The following is a 20,922-nucleotide window of genomic DNA, read 5'->3' on the forward strand; positions in this document are numbered from 1 at the left end:
CCCTTGCCGTTTCTATATATGTTGATTTGCTTCGTCGGATATACCAAGCAATCAATAAATCATATTTATTGAGTGATTCTTGTATGCAGAGCACATTGCTAAGCGCTTGGGAGAGTAGAGTATAATAGAGTTGGCAGATATATTCCCCGCCCACAACGATCTTACAGTCTAGAGGGGCTTACACGGCAGACAAGTGGTAGAGTCAGGATTCGAACCCAGGTCCTTCTGACTCCCAAAACTGTACTCTATCCTTTAGGCCACGCTGTTTCCAGTGCTTAGAACAGTGGTCGGCATATAGTAAGGGCAATATTCACTTCGAACCTATAATTAGCTCAGTGCTGTAGTCTCGGTATGCTTTACCCATGCCCTGCTTCTCGTGGATAGGGCTTCTTGGGATCGAACAATCCGTCAATTAATCAACCAATCAATCAATCAATGACCAATAGTGTTTATTGAATGCCTTTTGAATGCTGAGCACTGCACTGAATGTTTGGGAGAGAAAACAGAAACAAGACCCATGGTCAAGTAATCAATGGCATTTATCGAGCACCTACTATATACAGAGGATTGTGCTACTACTACTACTAATTATGGTATTTATTTAGCACTTACTATAATAATAATGATAATAATAATAATGGCATTTATTAAGCGCTTACTATGTGCCAATCACTTTTCTAAGCGTTGGGGGGATACAAGGTAATCATGTTGTCCCACATGGGGCTCACAGTCTTAATCCTCATTTTCCAGATGAGGTAATTGAGGCCCAGAGAAGTTAAGTGACTTGCCCAAAGTCACACAGCTGACAATTGGCGGAGGTGGGATTAGAACCCATGACCTCAGACTCCTAATCACGGGCTCTCTCCATTGAGCCATGCGGTTTCTCTATGTGCGAAGCACTGTTCTAAGCATTGGGGTATATATAAGGCATGAGGTTGAACACGGTCCCTGTCCCACATGGGGCTCACAGTCTCAATCTCCATTTTATTCATTCATTTCCTTCATTCAGTCACATTTATTGAGCGCTTGCTTACTGTGTGCAGAGCACTGTACTAAGCTCTTGGAAAGTCCAATTCGGCAACAGAGACAATCCCTACCCAACAACGGACTCACAGTCTAAAAGGGGGAGACAGACAACAAAACAAAACAAGAAGACAGGCATCAGTAGCATTTTACAGATGAGGTAACTGAAACACAGAGAAGTGAAGTAACTTGCTGAAGGCTACACAGTAGACAAATGGTGGAGTAAGGATTAGAACCCACGACATCTGATTCCCAAGCCTGTGTTCTTGCCGATAGGCCATACTAAGCACTTGGGAGAGTATAATAGAGGCAGAAGATCTGGCCCCTTTTTCCTCAGGTCCCCCTCCCCTCCCCATCGCCCCACCTCACTCCCTTTGCTCTACCCCCCTCCCGCCCAACAGCCCTTGTGTACATATGTACATATCTATAATTCTATTTATTTACATTAATGCCTTTTTACTTGTTTTCATGTGTATAGACCTATAATTCTATGTATTTATATTGATACTATTGATGTCTGTTTACTTGTTTTGATGACTGTCTCCCCCCTTTCTAGACTGCAAGCCAAGTGTCAGGGATTGTCTCTATTGCTGAACTGTACTTTCCAAGCGCTTAGTACAGCACTCTGCACACAGCGCTTAACAAATGCGATTGGATGAATGGTCCTTCCTTACCCTCAAGAAGCTTATAATTTAATAGGATGAGCACTTATTTTCCTCTCCTCCTCCCCATCCCCCCGCCCTACCTCCTTCCCCTCCCCATAGCACTTGATAATATTTGTACAGATTTATTACCCTATTTACTTTACTTGTACATATTTACTATTCTATTTATTTTGTTAATGATGTGCATATAGCTAAAATTCTATTTGTTTGGACGATTTTGACACCTGTCTACATATTTTGTTTTGTTGTCTGTCTCCCCCTTCTAGACTGTGAGCCCTTTGTTGGGTAGGGACCGTCTGTATATGTTGCCGACTTGTCCTTTCTAAGCGCTTAGTACAGTGCTCTGCACACAGTAAGTGTTCAATAAATACGATTGAATGAATGAATGAATAGAATAGAGGTAGAAGATCTGATCCCTGACCTTACACTCTAGTAGTATTAATTGAACACCTACTGAGAGAAACAGCATGGCTCAGTGGAAAGAACACGGGCTTTGGAGTCAGAGGTCATGGGTTCAAACCCCTGCTCGGCCAATTGTCAGCTGTGTGACTTTGGACAAGTCAATTAACTTCTCTATGCCTCAGTTACCTCATCTGTAAAATGGGGATTAAGACTGTGAGCCTCTTTTGGGACAACCTGATTACCTTGTAACCTCCCCAGGGCTTAGAACAGTGCTTTGCACATAGTAAGCGCTTAATAAATGCCATAATTATCATTAGTATTATTACTGGGTACAGAGCACTGTACTGAGCATTTGGGAGAGCAGAATAGAGGTAGAACTCTTGATCCTTGCTTTCAAGGAGCTTCCACTGTAAAGGGTATGGCAGATATGCAGTGAGCAGTGTGAAGCAGTGTGGCCTAGTAGAAAGAGCCCGGGTTTGGGAGTCAGAGGACCTAGGTTCTAATACTGGATCTACCATTTGTCTGCCATGTGACCTTGGGCCAGTCGCTTCGCTTGTCTGGGTCCCAGTTACCTCATATCTACCCCAGCGCTTAGAACAGAGCTTGGCACTTATTAAGTGCTTAAGAAGTACAATTATTATTAACATTGTGGGACAGGGACTGTGTCCCACTTAATGAGCTTGTACGTACCCCAGCGCTTAGAACTTTGCTCGACCCTTAGTAAGCGTTTCACAGTGATGGAATGCTGCAATTTATTAATTTTCAGACACGAAGAAGAGATGGCTAAAATAGTCATGTATGGAAATGGCAGTGTTCAAAAGGACAAACTTGCAAATATATGGGTGCAAGCATTATGAGACTCTCATATAGGATATCAAATATGCAAATTTTCCCATCATTTGCCATCGGATATGGAAATTATCCCTTGCCCCCTTCAGGTCCTCCAGCTGGTGAATAGGAAGTGATTTTGGATCGTCCCCAGCACAGTGGCTGAGGATGGGGTATATGACCTGAGGAAGGCAAAGTCTGTGCCCTCAGTGGGCTGACAATCTTGCTGAAGTGAGGTGTGTGCGCCACGAAACATGGCTTAGAGGAAAGAGCCTCGGCTTGGGGTGGGGGTGGGGGTCAGAGATCGTGGGTTCTAATCTCAATTTCGCCACTTATCAGATGTGTGACCTTGGGCAAGCCACTTAATTTCTCTATGCCTCAGCTACCTCACCTGTAAAATGGAGATTAAGACTGTGAGCCCCGTGTGGGACAACATGAATCTACCTCAGCCCTTAAAACAGTGCTTGGCACATAGTAAGCGTTTAACAAATACAATAATTATAGAGAAGCAGCGTGGTTAGTGGAAAGAGCACAGGCATGGGAATCAGAGGTCATGGGTTCTAATTCTGGCTCTGCCACTTATCAGCTGTGTGACTTTGGGCAAGTCACTTAACTTTTCTGTGCCTCAGTTCCCTCATCTGTAAAATGGGGATTAAGACTGTGAGCCCCACGTGGGACAAAATGATTTCCTTGTATCTACCCCAGCGCATAGAACAGTGCTTAGCACATAGTAAGAGCATAACAAATACCATTTTTAGTATCATTATAATGGTCAGCATGTATCTCCATCCTCTTCCATGGGTTCAAAGGGATTAAGGTGGGAAAATATTTAGTTGCTCCTTATGCTGCTCTATGAAGCAGCGTGGCCTAGTGGATAGAGCACAGGCCCAAATTCTAATCCCAGCTCAACCACTCAACTGCTGTGTGACCTATGGCAAATCATTTCACTTCTCTGAACTTCAGTGAACTCGTCTGTATAGGGATTAAGACTGTGAGCCCCATGTGGAACAGGGACTGTGTCCAACCCGATTTGCTTCTATCCACCACAGCGTTTAGCTCAGTGCCTAGCGCAAAGGAAGTGCTTAACAAACACCATAGTTTTTAGTATTATTATTCTCTGGGCCTCAGTAACCTCATCATCATCATCATCATCGTCAATCGTATTTATTGAGCGCTTACTATGTGCAGAGCACTGTACTAAGCGCTTGGGAAGTACAAATTGGCAACATATAGAGACAGTCCCTACCCAACAGTGGGCTCACAGTCTAAAAGGGGGAGACAGAGAACAAAACCAAACATACTAACAAAATAAAATAAATAGAATAGATAGGTACAAATAAAATAAATAAATAAATAAATAAATAGAGTAAAAAATATGTACAAACATATATACATATATACAGGTGCTATGGGGAAGGGAAGGAGGTAAGGTGGGGGGATGGAGAGGGGGACGAGGGGGAGAGGAAGGAAGGGGCTCAGTCTGGGAAGGCCTCCTGGAGGAGGTGAGCTCTCAGCAGGGCCTTGAAGGGAGGAAGAGAGCTATCTTGGCGGATGGGCAGAGGGAGGGCATTCCAGGCCCGGGGGATGACGTGGGCCGGAGGTCGATGGCGGGACAGGCGAGAACGAGGTACGGTGAGGAGATCAGCGGTGGAGGAGCAGAGGGTGCGGACTGGGCTGTAGAAGGAGAGAAGGGAGTTGAGGTAGGAGGGGGCGAGGTGATGGAGAGCCTTGAAGCCCAGGGTGAGGAGTTTCTGCCTGATGCGCAGATTGATTGGTAGCCATTGGAGGTTTTTGAGCAGGGGAGTAATATGCCCAGGGCGTTTCTGGACAAAGATAATCCGGGCAGCAGCATGAAGTATGGATTGAAGTGGAGAGAGACACGAGGATGGGAGATCAGAGAGAAGGCTGATGCAGTAGTCCAGACGGGATAGGATGAGAGCTTGAATGAGCAGGGTAGCGGTTGGGATGGAGAGGAAAGGGCGGATCTTGGTAATGTTGTGGAGCTGAGACCGGCAGGTTTTGGTGACGGCTTGGATGTGAGGGGTGAATGAGAGAGCGGAGTCGAGGATGACACCAAGGTTGCGGGCTTGTGAGACGGGAAGGATGGTAGTGCCGTCAGCAGAGATGGGAAAGTCAGGGAGAGGGCAAGGTTTGGGAGGGAAAACAAGGAGTTCAGTTTTCGACATGTTGAGCTTTAGGTAGCGGGCAGACATCCAAATGGAGATGTCCTGAAGGCAGGAGGCGATGTGAGCCTGGAGAGAGGGGGAGAGAGCAGGGGCAGAGATGTAGATCTGGGTGTCATCAGCGTAGAGATGATAGTTGAAGCCGTGGGAGCGAATGAGGTCACCAAGGGAGTGCGTGTAGATCGAGAACAGAAGGGGACCAAGCACTGAACCTTGGGGAACCCCCACAGTGAGAGAATGGGAGGGGGAGGAGGAGCCCGCAAAAGAGACTCATTTGTAAAATGGAGATCGAGACTGTGAGCACCGCGTGGGACAGAGAATTTGTATACTCCCCGGCGCTTAGTACAGTGCCTAGCACATTTTAAGCGCCTAAAAACTACCATTATTAGTAGTAGTAGTATTACTATTATTACTGGAGGGGGCGGTGGAGGAGAGAATCTCGCTGTTTATTTGCCAAAGAAGCAGGGAAACAGTGTGGCTTAGTGGGTAGATCACGGGCCTGGGAGTCAGAATGATAATGATAATGATGGCATTTGTTAAGCGCTTACTATGTGCAAAGCGCTGTTCTAAGCGCTGGGGGGATACATGGTGATCAGGTTGTCCCACGCGGGGCTCACAGTCTTAATCCCCATTTTACAGATGAGGGAACTGAGGCTCAGAGAAGTTAAGTGATTTGCCCAAGGTTACACAGCAGACATGTGGCAGAGCCGGCATTAGAACCCATGACCTCTGACTCTCAAGCCCGAGTTCTTTCCACTGAGCCAGGCTGCTTCTCTATTATATTAGCTTCTATTATATTATATATATATATATATATATATATACATATTATATATATAAAAGCTATTATATTCGTTTCTCTATGATACTAGCGTTGTGTTTTCAAAAGCTAGAATATTAAAAAAGTCCTACAGTTCAGAAAGCACTTTCAAAACAGGAATCACAGTTTATGTGATTTTACAATGTTTTTAATGGCATTTGTTAAGCGCACACTATGTCCAGGCACTGGGGATGATACATGCTAATTCGGTTGGACACAGTTCACGTCCCACATGGGGCTGACAGTCTTAATCCCCATTTTATAGAGGCACAGAGAAGTGAAGTGACTTGCCCAAGGTCACACAGCAGACAAGTGGGGAAACGGGGATTAGAAAACCCACGTCTTCCTGACTCCCATGTTTAGACTCTATCCACTATGCCCCGGTACTTCTCCTATTGCTCCATTTAAAAATACCTATGAAATGTTTTCCTTGCTCACAGACCTAATTCCCACCTGTCGACCCTTTCCCAAGCACTCAATACAGTGCTCAGCACACAGTAAGCGCTTAATGAATACTCTTCTTCCCATGTGGGTTCTAATCTTAGCTCTGACGCATGTCCGCTGTGTGACCCTGGCCACGTCATTTCATTTCTCTGGGCCTCAGTTCCCTATCTGTAAAATGGGGATTAAGATCGCAAGTCTCACGTGGGAAAGGGACCGCGTCCAACCTGATCAATTTGTATCCATTCCGAATTTTAAACAGGGCTTGGCTCTCAAATAGTCCCATAATAATAATGATAATAATAATAATTATTATTATCAGCGCATCAGGGAGAAGAAGACCTTCCAGACGCCTGCCTGGATCTCTCTGTTGTGGAGGCTGCAGACGATGGGGTTTAGCGTCGGCCTGACCGCCACCACCTTGCCCCTCTTGAAAGAGTAGGAGGAGGCGGGACAGATGTTGGTGTAGATGATGGGGATGTACTAGAGGGAAACCACGAAGAAGTGGGAGGATCAGTTGGAAAAGGCCTTCCTTATGCCTTCAGCCGTCTGGATGCGGAGGATGGCAGCCATGATAACGCTGTAGGAGAGGCAGGTCAGCAGGAAGTCCCCCATGGCCAGGGCGATGTCGGCCATGAAGACCATCACCTCGTTGGCCTGGACGGGGCTAGAGGAGATGGCCAGCAGGGCGGGGATCTCACAGAAGAAGTGGGCGATGGCCTCCGTCCCTCAGAAGGTCAGCCGGAGAATGAGGCCCGTGTGCAACCAGACGTTGGTGACAGCGAAGAGGAGGACGTCGGCGAGGAGGGCGGAGCATGTCCGCCGGTTCATGATGGTGATGTAAGGGAGAGGGAAGCAGATGGCCATGTAGCGGTCGTAGGCCACGGCGGTGAATAGGACCATCTCGGACCCTAGGAACCAGGTGTAGAAGAGCTGGACCATGAAACCACCATAGATGATGGTCTTCAGGGGCCCCAGCGTGGTCTCCAGCAGCTTGGGGACGATAGAGGAGTTGCACACGACGTCCACCAGGACGTGGGTCAGCGGAAGGAAGTAAATGGGCGTGTGAAGGGCCGCACTGAGAGAGACCGCGGCCACAATGATACCGTTGCCCAGCACGGCCACCAGGTAGACGCACAGGAAGATGGAGAAAAGTAGGGGCCACGTCTCGGGGCAGTTCGACAGACCCAGGATGACGAACGTAGACAGGGTGCTTTGGTTCATCGGACTTGGGGAGAAGGGGACCAGGCAGGGGCCGGTGAAGGGGAGAGGGAGAGCTGGCCGTGGAATTAAGCAGGGGAGCTGGCCGGGTGGTAGGTGGGAGAGCTGGTGGGGAAGGGGAGAAGGAAAGCTAGTGTTCCAGGTCAAAGAAAGAACTGTTGTCTGCTTCTTCAGTCTTCTCTGTCGTGCCTGGCTTTGAGAACCGTCCCAGGCTCTGGGAACAGCCCCCGAACGATGTTCACTTGGGAACAGTGAGAGAAACTGAGGAAACAATGGAAGTAGTAATGATGGGGTTTGTCAAGTGCTTACTATATGCCAATCACTGCTCTAAGCGCTGCCGGTGGTGCAAGGTAATCAGGTTTTCTCACTTGGGGCTCACAGTCTTAATCCTCATTTTATAGATGAGGGAACTGAGTCGCAGAGAAGTGAAGTGGCTTGCCCAGATCAGACAACAGACAGGTGGCGGAGCCGGGATTAGAACCCATGTCCTCTGACTCACAAGCCCAGGCTCTTCCCACTAATTCTCCTCCTCCTCCTCCTCCTCCTCCTCCTTCTCCTTCTTCTTCTTCTTCTTCTTCTTCTTCTTCTTCTTCTTCTTCTTCTTCTTCTTCTTCTTCTTCTTCTTCTCCTTCTCCTCCTCCTCCTCCTCCTCCTCCTCCTCCTCCTCCTCCTCCTCCTTCTTCTTCTTCTTCTTCTTCTTCTTCTTCTTCTTCTTCTTCTTCTTCTTCTTCTTCTTCTTCTTCTTCTTCTCCTCCTCCTCCTCCTCCTCCTTCTCCTCATTTCCTCCTCCTCCTCTTCCTCCTCCTCCTCCTCCTCCTCCTCCTCCTCCTTCTTCTTCGTCTTCTTCTTCTTCTTCTTCTTCTTCTTCTTCTTCTTCTTCTTCTTCTTCTTCTTCTTCTTCTTCTCCTTCTCCTCCTCCTCCTCTTCCTCCTCCTAATCCTCCTCCTCCTCCTCCTCCTCCTTCTCATTCTTCTTCTTCTCCTTTCTCCCTTTTCCCTTCTCCTTCATTCTTCTTTCAACGGTGTATAAGTGAGTATGTATATGTTTATGTTAGGGTGACTGCTGGTGTGTATGTGTGTGGGTATGTGAGTCTGTGGACTTACGGGTGTCAGCGTGAGAAATGTTTGGGAATGTGCATGTGAGAGCAGATGTAAGAGGGAAGTTGTGCAAGTGTGAACATATATGTGTGCAGGGAGTATGAGTGTGTATATATATGTGTCCCCCTCACTGGCCCCCAGATCGAGATTCCCAAGGTTTTCTACAATAGCTACAAGCATTCATTCATTTAATCTTATTTATTGAGGGCCTATTGTGTGCGGAGCACTGTACCAAGCGCTTGGAAAGCACAATTCAGCAACAGAGACAATCCCTGCCTACAACGGGCTTTCAGAACCCATCAATAAGTACGACGAATTGATTGATGGCTAGATGGCTGGATAGATGGCTATCACGGGGTTCCTTTGAATAGCTGAACGGTGAGTTTCCAGCCAACACTGCCAGAGTACGGGACCCACGTTATCTCTCCACCCCAGCCTCCCTCTTCACCCTCCCCCAAGGGTCAGCTTCTGGCACCCTCCTACTCATCCGGCTTTGACTCCTAAATCAGCCTCCTCGCTGAACTCCCTGACCCCGTCTTTCCCCATTCCGGTATGTACTTCACTCTGCTGCCCGGATCATATTTCTACAAAAACGTTCAGGCCGTGTTTCCCCACTCCTCAAGAACCTTCGACGGTTGCCCATCTACCTCTGCATCAAGCAGAAACTCCTCAGCATTGGCTTTAAAACATGTAGTCAACTTGCCCCACCCTATCTCAACTCATGGGTCTCCTACTGCAGCCCAGCCCGCACACTAGGCTCCTCTAGCGCCAGGACACTCACTGTGCCCCGATCTCATCTATCTTGTCTCCTATCCCTTTCCCACATCTTCCCCCTCACCTGCAACGTCCTGCCCCTCCATATCCCCACTCTCCCCACCTTCAAAGCCTTACTGAAGGTACATCTCCTCCAAGAGGTCTTCCTCGATTAAGCACTATTTTCCCCGCCTCCCTCACCCTTATTTATTGTCTAAGCCGCAGAAGAGAGTGGAAGAAGAAGAAAGGAGGGCTTATTCAGGGAAAGCCTCTTGGAGGAGACGGGCCTTCAGTAAGGCTTCGATCGGATGGAGGTGGTTGTGTAAGATCACAAATCTCTTCATCTCTTCAGTACCCTCCTAATATTATCATTTGTTTCCCTTGAATTTCCCACAGTGAACAACTTCTCCTCCCCACAACCTCTCCTCACTCAATCAATCATTGATATTTACTGAGTGCTTAGTATGTGCAGATCACTGTACTAAGCGCTTGGGAGAGTAGAATACAACCGAATTAGCAGACACGCTTCCTTTCCATAACGAGCTCCCGGCTCAGACTCACCAGGTCAGGCCCGAGATGAGATTCACTGGTTTCCCTCGGCTTCGGGTCCCCTCAACATTCCTCTGACCCCTCAGTGTCCCCCGGAATGTCGGCGAGCCTTCTAAAAGGAGAGACCTCTCGGAGCATTCTAAAAGGGGAGACCCCCCCAACCCCCGTTCTCTCTTTCTCAAAGAGCCAAGAGGCTCTCCAGATTGTGACGTCTTCTTTCTTTCCCAAAGCTCCTGGGTCATCTGTGGGCGATTCCCAAGAGGAGACGAGGGCAAGACTCTTTAGAGGAATCTGTGTGCAATGTGAGATGGGCTCTCCGGGGTCTTTCAGGCCCTTGGTGGCTTCTATCTCACAGGAAGGCGTCGAGGCGACCAGCCCAATCTGTAAACACACTGGTTTCTCCTGATTACCTGGGTCAGTAGCTTTCATATTTGTCTTGCCTTACTACAGCCCAGCCCACACGCTTTGATCCTCTCATGCCAGATTACTCACCGTGCCCTGTTATTGTCTATCTCACCGCCGACTCTTTTCCCACACCCTGCCCCTGGCTTGGAACTCCCCCGCCATATACACCAGGGCACCACTTTGTCCATTTTTGAAATCTTATTAGGGTCACATCTCTAAGAGGTCTTTTCCGAATAAGCCCTCATTTCCCTAGCTCTCTCTCCCTTCTGCATTATCTTAGCACTTGGATCTGGGACCTTTGGAGAGCCTGATCTTTGCCCCACCCTTAACCCCCCCCCCAGCATTTCTACACATATATTTGAATTACAGACTATTAATTATGAATTTATATTAATGTCTGCCTCCTGCTCTAGACGGTAGGCTTGTTGTGCGTGGGGAACATGTCCGCCAACTCTTTTGTATTGGATTCTACCAAACACTTGGTACAGTGTTCCCTCCCCAACAACTCTTGACAATTGGCTTAGAAAAGTCTCACCAGCTTTGTCCATCTCACCCATCTCTTTCCATCCCACCTACCAGCTCTTCCCATCTCACCCACCATCTCTCTCCATCCAGCTCACCCTCGCCTCATACTTTTCACTTCTCTTCCCAAGATCACCTTCCAACTGTGTCTAACTCTTGCCTGCCAACTCTGACCCTCAACCCTTCTCCAGATCATGCTACTGCTTCCCTAAACCGGAACCCCTTCCTTCCATTTCCTTTAGCTTCAAAGCCGCCCTAAAATCCCACCTCCTCTGAGACGTTTTCCTGATTACTTCGCCTCACCCCACAATCTAGTCAATGTAATACCACTCTTACCCGTTATGAGCTCCATTCCTACCCTGAGCACATACGGATATACTTTCTATGTATGTATCTGTTTGTGTATACTTGCACTGCAATTATTTATTGATTTCCTCTTGATCCATTTTACAACTTCCTGCTATATGCTTCTTCTTTATCCTGCTCCCTCTGTTTTTTATACTATTTGTTAAGTGCTTACTATGTGTCGAGCACTCTTCTAAGTGCTGGGGTAGATACAAGTTCGTCATGTGAGACATAGTCTCTGTTCCACATGAGACTCACAGTCTAAGTACTGAATCCCCATTTTACTGTTGAAGAAACTGAGGCACAGAGAAGTGAAATGACTTGCCCAAGGTCCCACAGCAGACAAGGGGCAGAACTCTTAAGACTGTGGTATTTTCACTAGGCTACAGGTCTTCTGTTCCAGTAAACTGTTAGCTCCTTGGAGACAGGGATTATGTCTTCCCTTTTTTAATGATATTCGCTAAATGCTTACTATGTGCCAGGCACTTATCTAAGTTCTGGGAAAGATGCAAGCTAATCAGGTTGGACACAGTCCTTGTTCCACATGCAGCTCACAGTCTGAATTCCCATTTCACAGATGAGGTAACTCAGGCACGGAGGTAACTGACTTGCCGAGGTTCACACAGCAGAGAAGTGGCAGAGCCAGTATTAGAACCTACATCCTCTGACTCCCAAGTCCTGTTGCCAATAGGCCACGCTGCTTCTTAGTATAAGGTATAGTAGAGTAGAGATAGATATCTATCTCTTTCTCTATCTATACCTAGCTCTACATCTATATTTATATCTATCTATCCCTATACCTCCTATTCTAGACTGTCAGCTCCTTATGGACAGGGAACATATATGCTAATTATTTTGTATTGTGCTCTCCCGACCGCTTAATGCAGTGCTCTGCACAGAGTAAGTACTCAATAAACACTCACCGTGTTACAGTCTAGGGTAGATCAAGGAGAATCAGATTGCTCACACTCCCTCTTCCAACCGGGGCTCATTGTCTAGGAGTGAGGAAAAGCAGATATTTTGTCCCCAGTCTCGAGATAGGGAAATCAAGGCTTCTTTCAGTGGAAGGGCTGGAATTAGAACCTCAGTCTCCTAATTAACCAGTCAATTGTATATATTAAGTGATTCTAGACCGTGAGCCCACTGTTGGGTAGGGATCGTCTCTATATGTTGCCAACATGTACTTCCCAAGCGCTTAGTACGGTGCTCTGCACACAGTAAGCGCTCAATAAATAAGACTGAATGAATGAATAAATGATTACTATGTACAGAGGACATTACCACGGGCCTTGGAGAGCAATAATGATAATTATGGTATTTGTTAAGTGCTTACTGTGTGCCAAGCACTGTCCTAAGCGCTGGGATGGAGACAAACAGATCGGGTTGGACACAGTCCCTGTCCGACGTGGGGCTCACATCCTCAAACCCCATTTTACATAGGAGCTGAGGCACAGAGAAGTCAAGTGACTTGCCCAAGGTCACACAGCAGACGCACGGCGGAGCTGTGATTAGCTAGAACTCATGACCTTCTGACTCCTAGACCCCTGGTCTAACAAATATACCAGTGGGTAGATGTGTTCCTTGCTCACAAGGTGCCTATGGCTTCGAGGGGTAGACAGACATTAAAATAAACTACAGCCCAGCCCACACACTCTACTTCTCTGCCACTAACCTCCTCACTGTGCCACGTTTTCACTTGTCCCGCCATCGACCCTTGGCCCATGTCATACCTCTGACCTGGAATGCTCTCCCTCCTCACATCTGACAAACTAGCTCTTTTCTTCCATTCAAAGCCCTACTGACAGCTCAACTCCTCCAGGAGACCTTCCCAGACTAAGCCCCCCTTTTCCTCTGATCCAGCTCCCCTCCCCATTGCCCCAATTCCCTCCCTCTTCTATCTCCCCCTCCCCACCCCACAGCACTTGTGTATGTACATAAATATGTACATATTTATTATACTATTAATTTTATTAATGATGTGCATATATCTGTAATTCTGTTTAATTATTTTGATGATTTTGATGCCTATCTACTTGTTTTGTTTTGTTGTCTGTCTCCCCCCTTCTAGACTGTGAGCACGTTGTTGGGTCGGGATTGTCTCTGTTGCCGAATTGTACTTTCCAAGCGCTTAGTCCAGTGCTCTGCACATGGTAAGTGCTCAATAAATACGATGGAATGAATGAATAAATTATGGAGATGGACATAAGTGCTGTGGGCTGAGGATGGGGTAAAATAAATCAAGTGCTGAAAAGGGACAGATCCCAGTTCACAAGTGAGGCAGTGGGAGAACGAGTAAGGGAAAGAAGGACTTAATCTTGGAAGGACTCTTGGAGGAGATGGGATTTTATACCTGGGGAATGTTGGTGAGAGGCAATGGGAAGGAGGTGGTGTCATAGGGAGAGATAATCTGGGATCTGGAGACTGGACGTATTCTGGAATAGGCCATGGGGTAACGAATAGCCTGAGACCAAGAGTGAACCCCAGATCAGACTAGGAAGAAGGTTTGGAGTAAGAAAGTAGTGACCGTAGTGAAGCTGACTGGAATTTCTCCATTTGAGATACACGTTAGTGTGATGGGTAACATGTTCCCCATGGGGCGGTCGCGTGGGGCAGGGCAGTTACCCTGCCCATGGGACCAGGCTCCAGAGATACCAGCCCCTAGGGAAGCCAACCCCGAACAGGACATAATGAGGCTCCTTCAGCTCAAAGTATGACCCGCCCCCTGGGGGAATCCCTCAGGAGTGGTGGGGATTTTTTCCAGAAAGGCCCGGCCTTACCGAGAACCCGTCACGTTCCGAGCGGGAGGGAAGAGGAGCCAGGACACTCACTTGACATCTCCCGGAGACCCTCCTGCGGCCGACATCCGGGATCTGAGGAGACAGGGGTGGTTGAAAGGCAGCAGAGACCAGCGCCTGCTCGCCCCAGACTGACGGGTGAGTCTGGGCTGGGGAGAATACGGATGGCAAGTGGTTCACGGGGGGCCGGCGGTGACAGAGAACGAGAGAATTCTCCCCCATTTCCTCACATCTCCACGCATAACACATTTCTCTACCCCCGGTGTCTCCATCTCTCTCTATCCGCCCAATCTCCTGGGTGGGTGGCCGGGATGGATGGGGTTTGAACAGTTAAAAATGTTCCAAGAAGAGCAGTCTCCTCCTTCTCTCCTTGACAGAGCTGGTTATTTCTGTTACACATTCGCGTTTATTGAGCCACTACGATGTGCAGAGCACTGTACAAAAAGCTCTGAAAGAAAAGATTGGGCAAATCCCCGTCCCAGACAAGGGCTCACAATCTCAAGACGAAGGGTGAAAGGGAATCCTACTTGTATCTGATTCTTCTTGTTCCTGCTTGGATGGTGGAAGGCAGAGTGGATCTAGATGGGTTTGGGGCAATTATGCCAATTCGGACCCCATATTGGATGGGGTTTCTTGGATAATAATAATAACAATGCTAATAATAATAATGATATCTGTAAGTACTTACAATATGCCAGGCACTGTACTAAGCGGTGGGATGGGTACAATACAATCGGGTTGGACACAGGCTCTGTCCCATGTGGGGCTCATAGTCTCAATCCCCATTTTATAGATGAGGGAAATGAGGAACAGAGAATTGAAGTCACTTGCCCAAGATCACACAGCGGGCAAGTGGCAGAGCTGGGATTAGAACCCAGGTAATTTTGAATCTCAGGTCTGTGCTCTATCCACTAGGCCGTGCGGCTTCTCTAATCCAGAAAATATCTCTAACACAGGAATATAAGACAAGAACCTGGAGGTAACCCTTTATCTGGGACCTCCCCACTTTCAGCTGGTCATCGGGTCTGATTCGCTTCTGATTCTCCTCTGGTCTGATTCCTTCTTGTTGGGTTTATTTTTATTTTCAGATCTCAGCCTTTCTCTACCCCTGCCTCTGTCACCAGTTCTCATGGTTCTGAAACAATTCTGGGTTCCGAAGTTCCTGAGAGAGGAACATAGGCTCTTTCATTCATTCGATCGTATTAATTGAGCCCTTACTGTGTGCAAAGCACTGTACTAAGGCTCTAAACCTGATTGGGTGTGTGATGAGGGAGGCTTTTTTCAAATGGTATTTCCTAAGCACGTCCTATGTGCCGGGCACTGTATTAAGCTCTGGCATAGATACAAGATAAAGACACAGTTTTAGAGATGAGGTAACTGAGGCACAGAGAAGTGAAGTGACTTGCCTGAGGTCACACAGAAGAAAGGTGGTGGAGCTGGGAATAGCACCCAGGTCCTCTGACTCCCAGGACCATGCTCTTTCCACTACACTATGCTGCATTTCCATGTGAGAAGGGAATGTTGTTTTATATTCTGTACAATGCTCTGCACACAGAAAGCACTCAATAAATATTTTTGATTGCTTGAATTCACTCATTCACTCAACTGTCTTTATTGAGAGCTGTGTGAAAAGCACTTTTCCTTCATCTGTGTTTTGTTACTATTTTATTTGCTGTCACCCAAACCAGATTCTAAACGGCTCCTTTTTCCTGTAGATGGTCTCGGAAATTTCCAGAAAATGTTCAATGTCACCGAGGTGACGGAATTCCTGCTCCTGGGATTCTCAGAGGTCCGGGAGCTGCAGCTGGTCCACGCCGCACTGTTCCTTCTTGTCTATCTGGCGGCCTTGACGGGAAATCTCCTCATTATCACCGTCACCGCTCTCGACCGGCGCCTCCACACCCCCATGTACTTCTTTCTCAGGAACCTGTCCGTCCTTGACCTCTGCTACATCTCCGTCACTGTCCCCAAATCCATCCACAGCTCCCTGACGGACCATAGATCCATTTCCTTCCTGGGCTGTGCAACGCAGGTCTTCTCGGTGTTTCTGTTTGGTGGTTCAGAGGCGTTTCTCCTCACGGCGATGTCCTACGACCGCTACGCCGCCATCTGCCTCCCCCTGCGCTACAAGATCATCATGGACCAAGGGGCCTGTGGAAAGATGGCGGCCGTCTCTTGGCTTGTCGGGGGGATATATTCAGTGATGACATGCTCTTGGACATTCTCCCTACCCTTCTGTGGGCCCTTTCTGATCCCACAGTTCTTCTGTGATATCGCTTCCGTGGTCCGACTTTCCTGCTCCGAAACGCACCTCGTCATCGATGTGATCGTAGTCACCGGGGCCCTTTTGGGCATCTTCTGCTTTGTCTCCATCGCCGTCTCGTACATGCGCATCTTCCGGGCCGTGCTGAGAATGCCGGCCTCCGATGGCAGGGACAAAGCCTTCTCCACCTGCCTGCCTCACATTGCTGTCACGACCGTGTTTCTTACCACGGCTTCCTTCTCTACCTTACATCCACCCTCAGACTCCTCCTCAGCTCTGGACCTGCTAGTGTCCGTGTTCTACACGGTGGTGCCCCCGGCCCTGAACCCCATAATCTACAGCCTGAGGAACAGGGACGTTAAGGCCGCCCTGGGGAGGGTCCTAGGTGGGAGGAGGGTCCTAGGTGGGAGTCATTTCACCCAGGGTAGAAAGTTCCTAATGATGCCTTAATCCTTTCGTTTCTCTCTCCTTGGATTGACTCTGAGCAAGGCTCATCCATCTAGAGAAGCAGCGTTTCCTAGTGGAAAGAGCACGGGCCTGGGAATCAGAGGACCTGGGTTCTAATCACGGCTCTGCCAAGTGTCCACTGTGTGACCTTGGTCAAGTCACTTAACTTCTCGGGGCTTCAGTTACTCCATCTGTAAAATGGGGGATTAAATCCTATTCTCTCTTATTTAGACTGTAACTGGGACAGGGATTGTGTCCAATCCCAATATCTTGGACCTACCCCAGCATTTAGTACAGTCCATGGCACATAGTAAGCTCTTAACTAATGCTATTATTATTCTTAGCCCCGTCTTTCAAGGTGCCCTTTTGGCTTGGTCATTTTTCTCTTCTCACCCCTACAGGAAGGACCAATTGTGCTAAGCCCCTAGTGGTGCTCTGCATACCGTAGGTGCTCAGTAAATATGATTGAATGAATTGATTAATTAATGAACTGTATTTATTGAACAGTTACTGTGTCTGTGTACTGTAGTAAGCACTTGGAAGAATATAACAGACACATTCCCTCCCAAAGCAAAATTACAGTCTATACAGGGGGACATACATTAATATCAATAAATATATTACAGATAAGTACATATGTGTTCTGGGACTGGGGGCGTTAAAAAGGGAGTAAATCAGGGTGACGTAGAAAATGGTGGTTGAAAAGGAAGTGAGGACTTAGCCGTGGAAGGCCTCTTGGAGGAGATACGCCTTACATGTAGCACTGCATCATATGTGGAGTTGAAGATATACAGTGAGGGTGAGAATTGAGTACTTTAATGATAAGGTAGCCTGATAGGTTGTCATGACTATGAGGTTGAGAGTCAGGGAAGGAGTCTATGTAATAGGATCATAGTAATAATAATAAAAAGAATAATGGTATTTGTTAAGCACTTACTGTTCCAAGTGCTGGGGTTAATACAAGATAATCAGATTGTCCCAAGTGGGGCTCACAGTCTTAATCCCCATTTTACAGAACAGGTAACTGAGACACAGAGAAGGTAAGTGGCTTGCCCAAGGCTATACAGCAGACCAGGGGCAGAGCCTGGATTAGGACCCACGTCTTCTGACTCTCAAGCCCACGCTCCTGCCACTAAGCCACGGTATCCCTACAGCTAATATCTGACTCCAGCCTTGACCTTGAAATTCAGGTGTAAATAACCCAGAAAGAGAGCTGAAGTCTGTGTTTACCTGCACTTGAATATCTTTTAACCAACCCAAATTCACACGGCAACGAATAACTTAATGCTGTGTGACCTTGGACAGGTCACTTCACTTCCTCTGTGCCTCAGTTAACTCATCTGTAAAATGGGGATGAAGAGTGTGAACCCTTAGTGGGATAGGGATTGTGTCCAACCAAATTCACTTGTATCTATTCTATCGTTTAAAACAGTGCTTGGCACATAGTAAGCGCTTAACAAGAACAATAATAATAATAATGATAATAATAATAATTACAATAAATGGTTACAGGAGGGGCAGAGGGGCTGGTGGAGTACAATGGATAGAGCTGTGGGTAGTAGGACGGGGAGGGGGGGTGGCAGTTGACAGAAGGAGCGTAGTCTTAGAGAAGGCAGGGAGGTTAACGAGTGGAATCAGGAGTGGGAGGTTTAAAGTGAGGCCTGGAGGAGGGAGGAATGGTACATCCAAACCATTTTAAAATGGCCAACACACAGCCATGAAGCGGATGAAGCCAGTGGGTCACTGACAAAGAACAAGATGGACATCTTGTTGTCATCTCCGCAGTTATTCTGGAAGTTCTCACTGTGCTACACACGCTAGTGTGACGGGTCACAGGGTCCCCACTGGGGCAGTCACGTGGGGCAGAGCTACTACCCCACCCAAAGTCACCAAGGTTCCCAGCGGCGCCAGACCCCCGGGAAGCCAGGTCCAAACAGGGCATAATGACGCCCCTCAGCCCAGGGTGTGACCCGTCCCCCGGGAGCGGGGTGAGTCCCACAGGAGCGGCAGTGATTTTTTCCGGAAAGGCCCGGCTTCAGTGAGAGCCCGACACACTCCAAGCAGGAAGCCAGAGCAGCCAGGACCCCGCACACCTCCCGGAGATTCTCCTGAAGCCGACGTCCGGGAGATGAGGGGACAGAGGATGGTTGAAGGACAACAGAGACTAGAGCCCGCTCACTCCAGTCTGACCAGTGAGTCTGGGCCTAGGAGAACATGGATGGATTGGGGTCATACAGGGGAGCCGGCAGTGACAGAGAACTAGAATCTCCTCACTTCTCACGCCTATCTCTCTCCGTGGCATCTACATGGCTCTCCATGGTTCTGGATCTACTGGTTGGGTGGCGGGAACGGGTGGGGATGAATCGGTGACAAACGTTCTGGGTGGCCATTCGATCATATTCATTAAGCACTTACCGTGTGGAGGGCACAGTACTAAGTGCTTGGGAGAGTAAAATATAAGATTGTCAGACATATTCCCTGCTCGTAAGGAGCTTACAGTCTAGAAGGGGAGACAAACATTAATAGAAATATATAAATTATGGATCTATACATAAGTGCTATGGGATAGAGAGAGCGGCGAGTAAAGGGGGGAATACACGTTAAGGGCAACACGGAAGGGAGTGGGAGAAGAGGAAATCAGGATTTGGTGGGGGAAGGCCTCTTGGACGAGATGTGATTTTAATAAAGCTATGAAGCTGGGGATAGTGAACGTCTTTCAGATCTGAAGAGGGTGGACATTCCAGGCAAGAGACAGGACGTGGACGAGAGGTGGCTGGAGGGAGTGACGAGATGGAGGTACAGTGAATAGGTTGACATTAGAGGAGCGAAGTGTGCAGACTGGATTGTGGTAGGAGAGTAGCTAGATGAAATAGGAGGGAACAAGGTGATTGAGAGCTTTAAAGAAGATGGTGAGGAGTTTCTGTTTAATGACAACAATAATAATAATAATAATAATGGCATTTAATAAGCACCTACTATGTGCAAAGCACTGTTCTAAACCCTAGGGAGGTAACAAGGTGATCGGGTTGTCCCTCAGGGGGCTCACAGTCTTAATCCCCATTTTACAGTTGAGGTAAATGAGGCATAGAGAAGTTAAGTGACTTGCCCAAACTCACACAGTTGACAATTGGTGGAGCCGGGATTTGAACCCATGACCTCTGACTCCAATGCCCGTGCTCTATCCGCTTAGCCATGCTGCTTCTCTCTGAGCCACACCGTTTGACAACCACTGGAAATTCTTGAGGAATGGGGAAACACGGTTGGAGCTGGTAATGTCTGCCACTCAGTCGTGTTTACTAAGCACCTACTATCTGAAGAGTACTGTGCTCAGTTCTGAGGAAAAGAACAATGGTGGCTACATTAGACACTGTCCGTTGAGAGGGCAGTCCCTGACAACTAGATGAGGGTTAAGCTCACATGGGAGATAAAAGGCTCTCCTACCCCAGATTTGCCATGAAACAGCAGGCTACATCTGGTGAGAGATAATTCATTTGGGCGCTCAGCACAACGTTCTACACAAGTGATCAAGATATTTGAACAATTGTTTGATTTTGGTTTCCTTCTGCCTGAAGGCTGAAAGTTAAGACGGGCAGCTTCTTATGGTCACCCAGTCCACACATTTGCTCGTCTAAAACCAACCTACTCTCTGTAATTTGGTCTCATCTATCCTGCTACTGAACCCTAGCCTATGACCTTCCAATGGTCTGGAACTCCCCCCCTTCATAAAAAAATAATAATAACAATGATTGTATTTAATAGCACTGTTCTAAGCGCTGGGGTAGATACAAAGTTACCAGGTTGGACACAGATCCTGCTCCACATGGGGCTCATGGGCTTAATCCCCAATTTACAGATGAGGGAACTGAGGCACAGAGAAGTGAAGTGATTTGAACAAGGTCAAACTGCAGGCAAGAGGCATAGAAAGGACTGGAACCCAGGTCCTTCTGACTCTAAAGCCCTTGTTCTTTCCACTAGGCCACGCTGCCTGCTCTGACGGACCATCGCTCTCCCCAATTTCATAGAGTTAGTAAAGTCACTTCTTCTCCTAGAGGCCTTCCCCGACTAAGGCCTCATTTTCCCTACTTCCTCTCCCTTCTGCCTTGCCCTTGCACTTGGATTTTCACCCTTTATTTTCCCCACCCTCATCCCCACAACACTTATCT

At 47.8% G+C, this 20,922-nt stretch overlaps 1 pseudogene; it reads right to left on the reverse strand.

Annotated features, from left to right (window-relative positions):
- Nucleotides 1-6,680: 6,680 nt before the first annotated feature.
- On the reverse strand, nt 6,681-7,586 carry LOC119945107 (annotated as a pseudogene).
- Nucleotides 7,587-20,922: the final 13,336 nt, after the last annotated feature.

The sequence above is a fragment of the Tachyglossus aculeatus genome, chromosome 24 (assembly GCF_015852505.1).
Source record: "Tachyglossus aculeatus isolate mTacAcu1 chromosome 24, mTacAcu1.pri, whole genome shotgun sequence".
Taxonomy (NCBI): domain Eukaryota; kingdom Metazoa; phylum Chordata; class Mammalia; order Monotremata; family Tachyglossidae; genus Tachyglossus; species Tachyglossus aculeatus.